This window comes from Chiloscyllium plagiosum, unplaced genomic scaffold (assembly GCF_037043375.1).
Source record: "Chiloscyllium plagiosum isolate Xiang-an unplaced genomic scaffold, Cpla_swu_hap1 HiC_scaffold_43, whole genome shotgun sequence".
In the NCBI taxonomy this organism is placed as follows: domain Eukaryota; kingdom Metazoa; phylum Chordata; class Chondrichthyes; order Orectolobiformes; family Hemiscylliidae; genus Chiloscyllium; species Chiloscyllium plagiosum.
This window is the reverse complement of record NW_028270181.1, coordinates 23,459,204-23,472,538: the sequence shown is the minus strand read 5'-3', so window position 1 is coordinate 23,472,538 and position 13,335 is coordinate 23,459,204. Positions and strand designations below refer to the sequence as shown.

Sequence of the window (13,335 nt, the reverse complement as noted above, 5' to 3'; positions counted from 1 at the left end):
CTATCTTCCCTCTCAATCCACCAGCTGACGTGCTGCTGTGGTTCCCAATCCCCTGCCATTCCAGTTTAAATCCTCCTGAGTAGCACTAGCGAACCACCCTGTCCAGTTTAGGTGCAACCTGTCATAGAGATGTACAGCATGGAAACAGACCCTTCGGACCAACCCGTCCATGCCGACCAGATATCCCAACCCAATCTAGTTCCACCTGCCAGCGCCCGGCCCATATCCCTCCAAACCCTTCCTATTCATATACCCATCCAAATGCCTCTTAAATGTTGCAATTGTACCAGTTCTCCATCACTTCCTCTGGCAGCTCATTCCATACACGTACCACCCTCTGCATGAAAACGTTGCCCCTTTGGTCTCTTTTATATCTCTCCCCTCTCCCCCTAAACCTATGCCCTCTAGTTCTGGACTCCCCGACCCAGGGAAAAGACTTTGTCTATTTATCCTATCTATGTCCTCATAATTTTGTAAACCTCTATAAGGTCACCCCTCAGCCTCTGACGCTCCAGGGAAAACAGCCCCAGCCTGTTCAGCCTCTCCCTGTAGCTCAGATCCTCCAACCCTGGCAACATCCTTGTAAATCTTGTCTGAACCCTTTCAAGTTTCACAACATCTTTCCGATAAGAAGGAGACCAGAATTGCACACAATATTCCAACAGTGGCCCAACCAATGTCCTGTACAGCTGCAACATGACCCCCCAACTCCTGTACTCAATACTCTGACCAATAAAGGAAAGCATACCAAACGCCGCCTTCACTATCCTATCTACCTGCGACTCAATTTTCAAGGAACTATGAACCTGCACTCCAAGGTCTCTCTGTTCAGCAACACTCCCTTAGACCTTACCATTAAGTGTATAAATCCTGCTAAGATTTGCTGTCCCAAAATGCAGCACCTCACATTTATCTGAATTAAACTCCATCTGCCACTTCTCAGCCCATTGGCCCATCTGGTCCAGATCCTGTTGTAATCTGAGGTAACCCTCTTCGCTGTCCACTACACCTCCAGTTTTGGTGTCATCTGCAAACTTAACTAACTGTACCTCTTACGTTCACACCCAAATCATTTATGTAAATGACAAAAAGTAGAGGGCCCAGCACCGATCCTTGTGGCACTCCACTGGTCACAGGCCTCCAGTCTGAAAACCAACCCTCCACCACCACCCTCTGTCTTCTACTTTGAGCCAGTTCAGTATCCAAATGGCTAGTTCTCCCTGTATTCCATAAGATCTAACCTTGCTAATCAGTCTCCCATGGGGAACCTCGTCGAACGCCTTACTGAAGTCCATATAGGTCACATCTACTGCTCTGCCCTCATCAATCTTCTTTGTTACTTCTTCAAAAAAACTCAATCAAGTTTGTGAGACATGATTTCCCACGCACAAAGCCATGTTGACTATCCTGAATCAGTCCTTGCCTTTCCAAATACATGTACATCTTGTCCCTCAGGATTCCCTCCAACAACTTGCCCACCACCGAGGTCAGGCTCACCGGTCTATAGTTCCCTGGCTTGTCTTTACCGCCCTTGTTAAACAGTGGCACCACGTTTGCCCACCTCCAATCTTCCGGCACCTCACCTGTGACTATCGATTATACAAATATCTCAGCAAGAGGCCCAGCAATCACTTCTCTAGCTTCCCACAGAGTTCTCGGGTACACCTGATCAGGTCCTGGAGATTTATCCACCTTTATGCATTTCAAGACATCCAGCACTTCTCCCTCTGTAATCTGGACATTTTGCAAGATGTCACCATCTATTTCCCTACAGTCTATATCTTCCATATCCTTGCTGATCTTTGAGGGGCTCTATTCTCTCCCTCGTTATCCTTTTGTCCTTAATATATTTGTAAAGCCCCTTTGGATTCTCCTTAATTGTATTTGCCAAAGCTATCTCTTGTCCCCGTTTTGCCCTCCTGATTTCCCTTTTAAGTATACTCCTACTTTCTTTATACTCTTCTAAGGATTCACTCGATCTATCCTGTCTGTACCTGACGGAGGGTTTGGTTAAGAAAAAGAAGGAAGCATTTCTTTAGTCATCCAGCATTCCCTATACCTACCAGCCTTCTCTTTCACCCTGACAGGAATATACTTTCTCTGGATTCTTGTTATCTCATTTCTGAAGGCTTCCCATTTTCCAGCCGTCCCTTTACCTGCAAACATCTGCCTCCAATTCAGCTTTTGAAAGTTCTTGCCTAATACCGTCAAAATTCACCCCTGTCCCAAAAAAAAGTCTCAATGATCCAAGAACCTGAAATACTGTCCTTTGCACCAGCTCCTTAGCCATGCATTCGTCTATCCTATTTTCCTATTTCTATACTTGCTACCACGTGGCACTGGAAGTAATCAGGAAATTACAAACTTTGATGTCTTGCCCTCTAACCTACTGTCTAGCTCCCTGAATTCTTGGTGCAAGTCCTCATTTCTCACTTTGCCCATATCATTGATACCAACGTCTATCGTGACCTTTAATTCATCGCCTTCCCCTTAGTGACATCCCTGACCCTGGCACCAGGAGGCAACACACTATCCTGGAGTCACATCTTTGGCCACAGAAGCGGCGCTCTGCTCCCCTGACTGAAGAAACCTTTATCAGTATTGCTGTTCCTTTCCTCTTCCCTCCCTGTGCAGTCAATCCTCTTGCACTGCAAGAAGCTTGGCTCTGATAGCACTCCAAAGTATCTGCACCCTCATCAACTTCCAAAATGGAATACCAGTTAGTGAGTGGGACCCAGGGGACTCCTGCAATATCTGCCTGCTCTTTTTGCACTGTATGGTGGTCACCCATTCCCTTCTTTCTTCTAGTCCCTTGAGCTACAGTGTGACCACTTCTCTAAACTTTTACTTGTATAATATAACTGGACATGTAACTGATTCAAACCCTTCATTGGTTTCTGGAAACCATGTGGCCATTGAAATCATTGCCTCACCAGTGCAAATTTATGATGGGGAGGTGCTAGTGTTGGATTGGGGTAGACAAAGATAAAAATCACAACACCAGGTTATAGTCAAACAGGTTTATTTGCAAGCACTAGCTTTTGGAGCACTGCTGACTCAAAGTGGAGGGGTTCTCCAAGGAGATCGCGCATATTGACACTACAGCTACCTGATTAATGACCAGTGCTCCGAAAGCTAATACTTGCAAATAAACTAGTTGGACTACAACCTGGTGTTGTGTAATTTTTAACTTCATGCAAACTTAGGATGACTTAGTCTGTATGAAGATTCCTGTGTATCTTGCTAATAGCGATTTTACCTAAATATCATTTTCCAGTGAAAATAATATCTTCATTGAACCTCTTAATGCTTGGGAGTCAACAGTAATTTTAAAGGATTTCAAGTTGTCCATATTGAACTTTTTTTTTCTCTCCTTCATATATCTATTGTAGGAAATTCCTATTTTGCATTCATTGCCCATTGAGGTCAACAGCATTGAAAAAGGCCCTTCAGCCCATTTGAGTTCGTGCTGATTAAAGACAAACACCTAACTATTGTAATCCGATTTGCCAGCACTTAGTCCCTAGCCTTGGCATTTCAAGTGCACTTTGAAATATTATTTAAACCTGTCTCTATCACCCTTGCAGACAGAGTTCCAGATTCCCACCACACTTGACTTGCTTCCCTTCTGAATCTTCAGCCCTCAATCGAATGATCCTTCCACCAAGGAGAAAAGTTATTTCTTGTCTACCCTACCTATGCTAGTCATAATTTTATACGTCTCAAGCATGCCCCCCCCCCCCCAACCCAAGTCTCCTCTACTGTAAGGAAAGTAATTCCAGTCATCCAATCTTTCTTCATAACTCAAACTCTCTAGCCAGGGCAACATCCGCTGGTCCATCTCCTCTGCATGGCTCCAGTGCAATCATAACCCTCTTATGCTTTAGATTCTAAAACTGCACACAGTACTCTAACTATGGCCTAGCCAACATTTTATACAGTTCAACATAGCCTCCCTGCTCATAAACTCTATGCCTCAGCTAATAAAGGTAAGTATTCCATATATCATAACCACTGTGACTTTTGAAAGCTATGCTGTCCTGAGTGGGTGGGGGGCCTGGGGAGAGGGTAACCAAGACTCCATCCAGCTATTGTACTCTTGGGTACCTTCTCCCCAACCCCACTCCCCTCCCATTTAACTCTCCACCCCGGGGGTTCCCTGCCTTCATTCCTGGTGAAGGGCTTTTGCTTGAAAAGTCAATTTTCCAGCTCTTTGGATGCTGCCTGACCTGCTGCGCTTTTCCAGCACCACTCTAATTTAGACCTGCAATTTTATCACCAGGCTGCTTCTTGCTAACATTCTTGTCATTATGCCCCTCCATTTTTTTGCAAAGAAAGGAATCATCTAGGAGTAGTGCACCTTTCACAGGAAGCTGCTCAATGTGTCTCTCTCAGAAAGCTGATCCCTGTACAATATCTGTCACTGCTGCTCTGTTGGCAACTGACACCAACACATGCGTAGAAGGACACTAAAGACCAGTGCTGACATAGTCACATGTGCAGACCAGTGCTGAGACTTTGGCGTGGACATCAAACCATGCGCAGAGCGAAATTATCACTGCTGGAATTGCGTTATCGTGAACAGATGCAAGTGTTCTTGAAACTCCCATTCCTTAATTACTCAGCAATGTTATAAGCAAATTGGGGTGCTGGAAAACGCATTATCCAATAACAGTGTTTAAATTAATTTTGCATAACGTCAAGTAGTTTGACCAGTTGCATTAAAACGGGAACAGGCACTTTACATTTGCCTTTAAATATAAGAAAACGTTAGGATCTAGGAGACCTTAAAATATTTTGAGGGTGTGTGGTCTAGTCTGGTCCATAACATCACTTTATCTACCTGTCCCACTACCATAAGGGACCATTGGATATGCACACCAAGGTCCCTTGACTTGTTTGTCCTGCCCAGGTGCATCACCTTACTAACCTGGATTGAATTCCATTTGCTAATGATCAATCCATCTGACTAGCCTGTCTATATCCTCCTGTAATCAAAGGGTATCCTCACTAGTTAGCACCCCACTAATTTTCATGTCATCCACAAATTTACTGATTAACCCTCCTACATTCAAGTCTAAATCATTCATATGTACCATTTCCGTGTGGTTTTATGTTAGCGATATTGACACTTAGCTGATTTGATTTCAAAAACTGAAGTATTTATATTTTATGCCATTCTGGCAGTTGTACTTTGAATAGATTTGAAAGTTTATTCAGTTTTTTAATTAATTCTGTGGAGAAAGGCCAATTTTGATGGTATTAGGCAAGAACTTTCAAAAGCTGATGTTCGCCGGTAAAGGGATGGCTGGAAAATGGGAAGCCTTCAGAATTGAGATAACGAGAATCCAGAGAAAGTATATTCCTGTTAGGGTGAAAGGAAAGGCTGGTAGGTATAGGGAATGCTGGATGACTAAAGAAATTGAGGGTTTGGTTAAGAAAAAAAAAGGAAGCATATGTAAGGTATAGACAGGATTGATCAAGTGAATCCTTAGAGTATAAAGGCAGTAGGAGGGAAATCAGGAGGACATAAAGGGGGCATAAGATAGCTTTGGCAAATAGAATTAAGGCAAATCCAAAGGGATTTTAGAAATACATCAAGGACAAAACGGTAACTCGGGAGAGAATAGGGCCCCTCAAAGATCAGCAAGGTGGCCTTTGCATGGAGCCACAGAAAATGGGGAGATACTGAATGAGTATTTTGCATCAGTACTTACTGTGGAAAAGGATATGGAAGATATAGAATGTAGGGAAATAAATGTTGAGACCTTGCAAAATGTCCATATTACAGAGGAGGAAGTGCTGGATGTCTTGAAATGCATAACGGTGGATAAATCCCCAGGACCTGATCAGGTGCACCCTAGAACTCTGTGGGAAGCTAGAGAAGTGATTGCTGGGCCTCTTACTGAAATATTTGTATCATCTATGGTCATAGATGAGGTGCCGGAAGACTGGAGGTTGGTTAACGTGGTGCTACTGTTTAAGAAGGGTGGTAAAGACAAGCCAGGGAACTATAGACCAGTGAGCCTGACCTCAGTGGGCAAGTTGTTGGAGGGAATCCTGAGGGACAGGGTGTACATGTATTTGGAAAGGCAAGGACTGATTCGGGATAGTCAACATGGCTTTGTGCGTGGGAAATCATCTCTCACAAACTTGATTGAGTTTTTTGAAGAATTAATAAAGAGGATTGATGAGGACAGTGCACTGGATGTGATCTATCTGGACTTCAGTAAGGCGTTTGACAAGGTTCCCCATGGGAGACTGGTTAGCAAGGTTTGGATGCAGAACTGGCTCAAAGGTTGAATACAGAGTGGTGGTGGAGGGTTGTTTTTCAGACTGGATTCCTGTGACCAGTAGAGTGCCACAAGGATCTACTTTTTGTCATTTGCATAAATGATTTGGATGCGAGCATAAGAGGTACAGTTAGTAAGTTTGCAGATGACACCAAAATTGGAGGTGTAGTGGACAACCAAGATGGTTACTTCAGATTACAACAGGATCTTGACCAGATGGGCCAATGGGCTGAGAAGTGGCAGATGGAGTTTAATTCAGATAAATGCGAGATGTTGCATTCTGGGAAAGCAAATCTTATCAGGACTTATACGCTTAATAGTAAGGTCCTAGGGAGTGTTGCTGAACAAAGAGACCTTGGAGTGCAGGTTCATAGCTCCTTGAAAGTGGAGTTGCAGGTAGATAGGATAGTGAAGAAGGCGTTTGGTATGCTTTCTTTTATTGGTCAGAGTACAGGAGTTGGGAGGTCATGTTGCGGCTGTACACGATATTGGTTAGGCCACTGTTGGAATATTGCGTGCATCCTGGTCTCCTTCCTATCAGAAAGATGTGAAACTTGAAAGGGTTCAGAAAAGATTTACAAGGATGTTGCCAGGGTTGGAGGATTTGAACTCGAGGGAGAGGCTGAACAGGCTGTTTTCCCTGGAGCATCTGAGGCTGAGGGGTGACCTTATAGAGGTTTACAAAATTATGAGGGGCGTGGATAGGATAAATAGACAAAGTCTTTTCCCTGGGGTTGGGGAGTCCAGAACTAGAGGGCATAGGTTTAGAGTGAGAGGGGAAAGATATAAAAGGGACCTAAGGGGCAACGTTTTCATACAGAAAATGTATGTGAATGTATTGAATGAGCTGCCAGCGGAAGTGGTGGAGGCTGGTACAATTGCAACATTTATGAGGCATTTGGATGGGTATATGAATAGGAAGGGTTTGGAGGGATATGGGCCGGGTGCTGGGACTAGATTGGGTTGGAATATATGGTCGGCATGGATGGGTTGGACCGAAGGGCCTGTTTCCATGCTGTACATCTCTATGATTCTGACTAATTATGACAATCTAGAACATGGGCACAGTCTCAGTACAAGGGACTAGATTTGCTAATCTTTCCAATGTAGATCTAATTGAAAGACAGACATAATTAGTAGATGAAGTCTCCAATTCCTCATGCAGATGACCCCAATGGTTAAGTGCATGAGAATGTTAAGCTGTTCTATCACAGCCATCTTGCTAATACGAGAAAGAACTGAGGAAATTAAGTATTAAGGACTAGAGTCATTCAGTTTAATCCAATGCCATTTTGACCACTGCATCTGAAAGGAGTTTTATTTGAGTTTGGTATGTCAGTTGTGTTGAAAAGCTGTTGTCAGAAGTCTGTCAGTTTAGTATATCAATTGGATTGATACTGAAATAACTCCACAGAAGCTGGTATCCTGTCACCAGGTCACCTTTTACTTACATGTGGAAAGTCCTTGACACTGATGCAGCCCCTCAGAGCCAGCTCTGAGTATCAAGATGTCTGACAATCCTGTTTTTACCTGTCAACCAGGGTTATTAACAGCCCCAATCAGGGAACTGATTCTAACTGATTCTATGAGGTCCCACTGGCTGATGTTGTTACAATCACTACAGATACTACAGAGTGGTACTGTTTCATCAGAGATGCTATCCTTGAGATGAAAAGCTAAAATTGAGACTTTCTGTACTTGAATGACAGGATTGTTCTATGCTGAGACAGTACATTGGGATTGTATTAGTGGTCAGAAAAAAGATATTGAAATAAACAACATTCTAACAGGATGTAACAGGTATACATTGGAATGTTGTTTCCCGAGCTGGAGAATCTAGGACAGTGTAGAATCAGGATGAGGAGCTGATAATTTAGGACTGAGATGAGGAGAAATTCACTTAGTCAAAGGTTTGAAATTTTTGTATGCTCCATTTAGTATTTTTAAAGATGAAATGAATTATTGGGGAAGCAAGAAGTAGACGGGGCAGGAAGAACAGTAGAGTTGAAGCCAAAGATCAATTATATTTGGTTCTCATTTTTGTAATTGCAAGATGTTAAGCTTTCTAAGTCACAGTACAGAGAACAGTGAAAAGTTCTGGTGGCCGACCTGTGATTTCTCCCGCAACCAGTCATTGAAAGCAGATTGATCATTCATCTTCAACAGTTAATAGATTTAGACTAGGAGGCTCAATAAATTGCAAACTTGTCCTGTATTATAAAACTTTATAGTGTCTGCTCCTGCATAAAATCTATAGAAGGCAAAAATTATTCTATGGGCAAAAGTGGGTACGGCAGTTGCTGGAGATTAGAGTCAAGATTAGAGTGGTGTTGGAAAAGCACAGCAGGTCAGGCAGCATCCGAGGAGTAGGAAAATGGACGTTTTGGTCAAAAGCCCTTCATTATTTCTGATGAAGGGTTTTTGACCGAATCGTCGACTTTCCTGCTTCTTGGATGCTGCCTGACCTGTGCTTTTCCAGCACCACTTTAAAAATGATTCTATGTTGTGTTTTTTGCAGTTCTCATCTCTATAGTCATTTGAAGTATTACCTTTGATTGATACCCCAAATTATTGAATACTGATTGTTACTAACAGCACTGACAATATTCTTCCAATTTTTGCTTGAATTACCTGAGATTTTTTTCAATATCTTAACCATTGAGCAGACCCCTCTTGGAGTTGTAATTGACAGATTCTATTTCAGATGAGTTAACCACACAAAAGTAGAAATAGATGAATGTGACTTGATAACAATTTGGGAAACATGGTTTGGAGGGTGGCCAAGACTGGAAACTCCCTATTCAAGAGTATTCAAGTTCAATTTGAGGGGGAGCAACTCACCTCTTGAATCACTGTCCTCAAATAAGGGCAATTACAGAATTATGAAGGAAGATTTGAAGCAGGCAGGGAAAATAGATGGAAGGGCAAATCAGTGGATGAAGAGTGGCAGACATTTAAGCAAATATTTCATATGGAAGATGAGGCAAAAGTGTAAAGGAAGTGGAAAAGCTTTGTAAATAAAGCAGGATATCAATGCAGTGCTGAGTAGTGGTATAAATGTAATAGATTGTGATATTTCAGCAGAAAAGAGGAATAGCAAAGGTAAGAAGTCATGGGTGGTAGTCCTCTATAGGCCTCTGAGTTACACCACAGTATAAATCTGGAAATAATGGAGATGTGTAAAAGGCACCACAACTGCAATGGGTGATTTTAATCTGCATATTGGACAAAGCAAGTGGGCAAGGGTAATATGGAAGACTTTTTTTTAAACAATCCCTGATAAATTATTTTTATCAGATCAGGATATTACAGAGCCTAAGGGTAATGAGGTAGATAAATCAAGAGGTCTAGTAGTTAAGGATCCTTTAGGGGATGGTGATCACAACATGGTGGAACGTCAAATTCAGTTTGAGAGACAGCAACTGTTTTAACTCAGTGTCCTCAACTTAAATAAAAGCAATTATGGATGTACGTCCCAAAAGTGGGGAAAAAAAAGCAAGGCGTTATTTCCACTATTTCTTGCCTCCTTTCACTTAATTAGTTACAGGTATAAAGGCAGGAAAGAGAATTTGGAGGTTATCAGATCAGCTGAATGGTCTACCTCTGCTCCTATGACTTATGAAGAAAAATGTGTCGAAAGCTGGCTGCAAAAGTAGATTGAAGGGCAAGCCATTTGGTGAGCAGTGATGGACATTTTCACAGGTATTTCATTGTGCTCAGGAAAAAAAAAGTACTGTCAAAAAAAAGGACTTAATAAGAAGGATGTGATTAACAATGACTAGTTAACAAGAAGAGTAATCAATCCAAAACTAAGGCATAAACAGCAGTGAAAACTAATGGTAGACCAGAGAATTGGGATTTTTTTTTAAAGAAACTAGCAGGTGACTGAAAAGCTTTGGGGGGAAAAAAAAGGGAAGCTAATTGATTATGAAAGCAAATTGATAAGAAATATAACAAATAGCAAGAACTTCTATGGGTAAGATTTTTTTTAAAAACAAAGAGTGAAAGTGAGTGTGGGACTCCTGGATGAAACTGGAAATTAATAATGGGGAAAAGGGAATTGACAGCTAAACCAATACTTTGCATAAGTCTTCATGGTTAAGGGCACTATAAATATTTGATCAGCAAGATTCTGATAGATGGAAAGATCTTGTCACAAGTTACAACATATTTGACAATCTAATGGAACTAAAGAGAGACTGATGGCTTGCATCCAAAGATTTTATAGGAAGTGGCTGCAGAGATAGTAGAGGCATTGTTCGAAATATTGCAGAACCTTCCGCATTCAAGGTTTGGAAAATTGCTACTGTGAAGCCCCTTTCAAGAGGGAGAGAGTTAGAAAGCAGGAAATTATAGGCCAGTTATTCTTAACAACTGTTATTGGGAAAAAGCTAAGAGTCCATTAATCAGGAAAAGGTAGTGGAGATGTTTAAAGCACTTAAATCAGTCAGAGTTAACATCGTCATATTTGACAAATTTTCTTGAATTTTTAAGAGGAAACATCAGAATTGATAAAGGGCAACTGGTAGAAGGTGTGTATTTGGATTTCCAGAAAAGTTGATAAGGTGCCAGATAAAAGATTATTTATTACACAAAAGTTCACAGTTTTGGAGTCTACGTATTAATATGCTTTGAAGATTGGTAAACACCCAGAAGACAGAGGACCAGGATTAATGGATTAGATTAGATTAGATTACATTACAATGTGGAAACAGGCCCTTCGGCCCAACAAGTCCACACCGACCCGCCGAAGCGTAACCCACCCATACCCCTACATTTACCCCTTACCTAACACTACGGGCAATTTAGCATGGCCAATTCACCTGACCTGCACATCTTTGGATTGTGGGAGGAAACCGGAGCACCCGGAGGAAACCCACGCAGACACGGGGAGAACGTGCAAACTCCACACAGTCAGTCGCCTGAGGCGGGAATTGAACCCGGGTCTCTGACGCTGCGATTGGAAAGATGTAGCTAGTGGAACGTCGTAAGGAACAGTCGTAGGGCCTCAATTACTAACCATCTATGTTGACAGTTATGGAGGATGGGGCAGAATCTAATGTATCCAAATTAGCTGCTGATATAAAATGAATAGGTGGGCAAGTTGTGATGGGGGCACTAAGATTCTGCAAGGGAATACAGACAGGTTGTGTTGGCAAAAACTTGGCATAGGATGTTTAATATATGAATGGTTAAGGTAATGCACTTTGGAAGAATCAAAGGTAGACTGTTATTTAACTGACGAAGCACTTTAAAGAAGAGAGCAGCATTGGGGATATGGGTGTTCTTGTACATTTAAACACAAAAGTTGGTGCATCAGCTAACTAAAAAGGCAAATTAAATTTTGGGTTTAATTGCTCGGGAATTGGAAGTTACAAATAGGGAAGTCTTAATAGAACTGTACAGAGTATTGGTGAGTCTGCAAGAGTACTCTACAGTTTTCTTCAATACACTGACCAAAGTATATACTGGTATTGAAAGAAGTTCAAATGGGATTTACAAGGCTGGTTCATGAGATGATGGCTAATATTGAGAATGGCTAAATGGGTTAGGCCTTCATTCATTAGGGGTCAGATCAGTGAGTGTTGATCTAATTGAAACATACAAGATTCTGTATGAGTTTGACAAGTTAGCTGGTGAGAAGATGATTTCACTAGAAAGGGAATCTCAAACTAGGGGATATAGATTAAGAGACAATTATTTAAAATAAATGCAAAAGAATTTTTTTCCCCGAGAGACTAGGGAATGTCTGGAACTCTCTACCCAGAGAGTTGTGGTGTCTGTATCATTGAAAGTAATGCAAGAGAACTTAAAAGTTTTGAAACATTGAGGAGTTGAGAGCTATGAGGAGCTGGCATGAAAGAGGAGATAAGGCCTGAGGAATATCTTACTGAATATGGGGCCAGGCATGAGAGGTCCAATGGCTGACTTTTGCTCCTATTTCTTAGGTTCATTTATTTCCTTTATAAGTAATTTTGTTGAAGGACCTACATTTCATGCATATCAAGCTGCTACTGCAGTTACTAAATATGAAAAAGGGAGTGCTGAAGCTACTTGAAGGTGACCACAACGTTTCAAAATGTGGGTTGAGCTCTTTTCAACAGGGCCTAGAGTCCATGTCATTTGTGTAGACCTAACTAAGGCTTTCAAAAGCTATGGCCAGTCAGCACCCTGACACACATGGAGAGTCCTTAACACTGATCCAGCTCCCTCAGAACCAACTCTGAGTGACAAGATGCTTGACACTCATGTTTTTTTTTCTTTTTTCTTACCCCCCACACTACTGTCTAATTGCGGTAGTGCTTATTTTTTCCCCAGCACCCATGTGTGTGCACAGGTGTGAGACACAAGGTGCACAAATCTTTATTCAAATTTCCACCACCAGTAAGAAATGAAACACCCATGTGGCCAGTGACATCAAAGGGACAGAATGATTCTAATCTGAACCACTGATTTGAATAACAAATCTGAGCAGTTGAATGTCAAATAACCTATTCATAGAATCCCTACAGTGTGGAAGCAAACCACTCGGCCTATCAAGTCCACAGCGACACTCTGAAGAGCATCTCACCCAGAATCCCCCACCCCTGTAACCCTGAATTGCTCATAGCTAATCCACCTAGCTTACACATCCCTGGAACTATGAGCAATTTAGCATGGCTAATCAATTTAACCAGGAGAAAGTGAGGTCTGCAGATGCTGGAGATCAGAGTCAAAAAGTTTGGTGCTGGAAAAGTACAGCCAGTCAGGCAACATCTGAGGAGCAAGACAATCAACATTTTGAGCATAAGCGCTTCATCAGTAACCAGTTAGACATGCATTCCTGATGAAGAGTTTATGCTCAAAACATCGACTCTCCTGCTCCTCAGATGCTGCCTGACTGGCTGTGCTTTTCCAGCACCATACTTTTCGACTCTAATCCATTTAACCGCACATCTCTGGACTGTAGGAGAAAACCGGAACACCCGGAAGAAACCCACTCTTGTTTTTTTTAAATCAGTTGGACAAACAGCTTGGTTGAAAAAAAAATTGTATGAATGAG

At 41.9% G+C, this 13,335-nt stretch overlaps 1 protein-coding gene across 1 annotated transcript in view; it reads left to right on the top strand.

The window, feature by feature from the left end:
• The window catches only part of LOC122541795 (AP2-associated protein kinase 1-like), a 122,217-nt gene that overhangs the window by 103,611 nt on the left and 5,271 nt on the right, over window positions 1-13,335 (top strand). The window lies entirely within an intron of this gene.